This window comes from Drosophila ananassae, chromosome 3L (assembly GCF_017639315.1).
Source record: "Drosophila ananassae strain 14024-0371.13 chromosome 3L, ASM1763931v2, whole genome shotgun sequence".
Classification (NCBI taxonomy): Eukaryota; Metazoa; Arthropoda; class Insecta; order Diptera; family Drosophilidae; genus Drosophila; species Drosophila ananassae.
This window is the reverse complement of record NC_057929.1, coordinates 23,029,283-23,032,381: the sequence shown is the minus strand read 5'-3', so window position 1 is coordinate 23,032,381 and position 3,099 is coordinate 23,029,283. Positions and strand designations below refer to the sequence as shown.

The window sequence follows — 3,099 nt, the reverse complement described above, 5'->3', positions numbered from 1 at the left end:
AGCTTAAGAGCTTAAGATATGTGTTTCGATGTTGGGGTCACCTGCAAGGGTTTTAGCCGTAACTAATACTGCGGCATCAGTACGTACCAGGAGTCCAGCTGGTTGATTACCCTGTTTGGTGACTGTTACGAAGGTTTGAATTATTGGGTCTGGGATCACTTAAAGTGATGCCACAGAGGACATATCGGACAATTTCTAATTTCCCAAAATCAAATTTCTCTTTATAAAAAAATTATATAAAAATACAATGTGTTAATGCCGTCAACCGTCAGCCAAACCGTCAGCCAATTAATGGAAATTAATGAATTTAAAAAAGTTAGAGGGGCTGCAGTTTTTTAGCTGTCAGTGTAAGGAACAAAATTTCACTACTTCTGTCTTTTTTTATTTTATTTAGGTTTTTATTTATTTTGTTTTTATCTAATGCAGAAGTGAAGGATTTATGGGTGAAAGTGCTCACTTACATTACTTTTACGTTGGGCGCCAGCTAATTAAGTTTAAGCTTGTTCCAACTACAAGGTCCCTCGTTGATGACGATGTCTTCAGATGCGGGAAATGAATGTTGTCCCAATTTAAGTGTCCCAAGGCTAGGTAACTAATTTGACAAATGAAATGACTTTTACGGCTGTACCGGAGTATTAATGAAAGACTTCTTAATTGACTTTTTACAATGACTTTTACGGCTGTACCATAGTATTAATGAAAGACTTCTTAATTGCTTTATTAAAATGTGACCCGCCGATAGGCCAAGCCGAAGCAAATAAAAGCGCAGCATATTGCTCCCGCTATGAACACCATCTGATATAATTGATCTTCTCCCCGAACTCCTTAATGTGTTCCAGGTTACGTTCAATCAACCGGTTAATGTAAGGAAGACTTGAAACGCGAGCTGGAGCCCTCTTCTGGGCTGTGTCATGATTCATCAATCGGGTTTCGTTGACGATGGCACCTTCTACAAAGGTGACGAAATATGTGCCCCTTATATGGGCACAGGTGCCATTATCCATACATACACGAGCCGGGCTATCATTTATAATTAAAATTCCCCCATACAATGGTCCGTGCCTCCAGCGTGGAGCTCTTAAGCGCATGATCTTTTTCGCACCAGCCGGCAAAATGTAGCCCCTGATGTCGAGGAGGGGTTTGGAATGTGCTGTAAGTTTTGTTGAAATTGGGCAGACCACCACCAAAGCGTGATTAAAATAATAAGGCATCTAGCAAGCTCTACCAGAGTGCTTTGAAAGCGTTCCACTTGTCCGTTTGAGACACTGTGGTGGGGCGGTGCATTTGAAATGCTAACGCCGAAGTGGTTTTCAAGCATGGCAACGATGGTGTGCGAGTTTAACGATGGTTCTTTATCGCAATATATGACCTTTACTTTCGGAAAATGTTCATCAGCTGTAGTAGCGCTAATTTGAGGTCCTCTATAGCTCTAGAGCAGTGGTTCCCAAAGTGGTCCAGGTGGACCCCTAGGGGTCCACGGGAGACTCGACGGGGGTCTACGTTGGGTGTAACAAAAAATGGGGGTCTACACTTTGTAAGCGGGGGTTCATGAAAATTAATTTGGTTTCGATAGTGAAGAACTAAGATATTGGCTTGACTTCTCCTATCAATATAGACAGATAATATTTTGAGAAGCTCAGCGACTGTTAATTGTAAAACCCTGTAAAATTGTAAAAATTTGTTCCATATTCAGTACAACGCGTCGAGACTTGTCGTCGACGCGCCGCTGCCGGCAACCGTCCCGTCCGCAATACTTGTTCAAACGTGCAAATGAATTCATAATCAATTTTAAAGCAGACGTCGCCTATTTGACAGATTTGTTTAAAAAATTTAATGACCTCAACTTACAATTACAAGGGGACAGCCTTAATTTAATAAAAACAAAGAGTGTAATTTCAGCTTTTATTGGTAAATTGAAGTTTATGAAGGGAAATATTGGTCGCCTTGATGAAGATATTCAGACATACATTCAACATTTGATTGCCCTGCATGGTGATTTTAAAACTAGATTTGAAGACATTCTGTCGATGGAAATACCACCATAGATCATAAATCCATTTGATGAAACAGAAGTGGAGAATGTGATATTACAAGAGGAGCTACTCGAGCTCAGCACTAATGAGGAGCTGAAAGTGACATTTAAAAAAGGGTATCAGAAATTTTGGTTGCAGGCAGAAATACCTAAAAAATATCCTGGACTGTGGGCAATCCCGCAAAAGCTTCTCATAGCGTTTCCCTTATCATATCTCGTCGAAAAAAGTTTTAGTGCCGTTACAAACTTATTAACAAAAATAAGGAGCAGATTGAATATCACAGAACGGGGAGATTTGCGGTTATTTCTTACAAAACTCAAGCCAAATATTGATAATTTGCTAACCATACATCAAGCACATCCATCTCATTAAAATTATATATATTTTTCTTAATTACGATTGTAGAAGTTATATTACGTTATAAGTGTTCAATTTTGATAACATTACGACTGTTATAACAATAATAATTATTAGTGTAATAATTTTAATATTTGAATAAATATCTACAACACAAGGATATACCTACTTCTTTTTGCAACTTAGTTTTGACGTTTTTCAATTAAAATTTGCAAAAATTGATTGGTACTTGTGCTATGAGCTACTTTTTCTATTGGCCAACTCTTCTTTTTTGACATGCGTTCGCAGCACAATCAAAAAATAATTTAAAATTTTTTCAGTCGACTTTATTATCAAATGATTAAAACCCTATCAAGCAATAAATTTTAACCTTTTTTTCCAAAACTGTTGATTCGTCGTTGATTACGAAAATTGATAGTTATTTAGCTGCAGGGGGTCCACCGGATCCAGCAAAGTTTTGAAAGTGGTCTTTGAGAGAAAAGAGTTTGGGAACCACTGCTCTAGAGGGAACCGGTTTGACGACGGCAAATTTCGAGAATTTGTCGATGCACGTAAGGAAAAACTTTTTATCCGTGGGGAAGATGTCTATGTGCAGCCTTTCTCCTATATGAGATGGGATTGGAGTTTCGCCAAGTTCCTGTTTCTTTGGATGTCTGTCGTATTTAGCCTTGGCGCAAGTCCTGCAAGAATCGAATATATCGTTCGCCAT

At 38.6% G+C, this 3,099-nt stretch overlaps 1 long non-coding RNA gene across 2 annotated transcripts; it reads right to left on the bottom strand.

The window, feature by feature from the left end:
- Positions 1-1,888: 1,888 nt before the first annotated feature.
- LOC123257223 lies at positions 1,889-2,861 on the bottom strand. Of its 2 annotated transcripts, none has more exons than XR_006507230.1 (2): positions 2,761-2,861; positions 1,889-2,126 (listed from the first exon to the last, which is right to left on the bottom strand). It is a non-coding gene; the product is annotated as an uncharacterized LOC123257223 (long non-coding RNA). The 2 variants fall into 2 exon arrangements; XR_006507231.1 differs by lacking the exon at positions 2,761-2,861 and adding an exon at positions 2,182-2,208.
- Between the last annotated feature and the right edge of the window lie 238 nt (positions 2,862-3,099).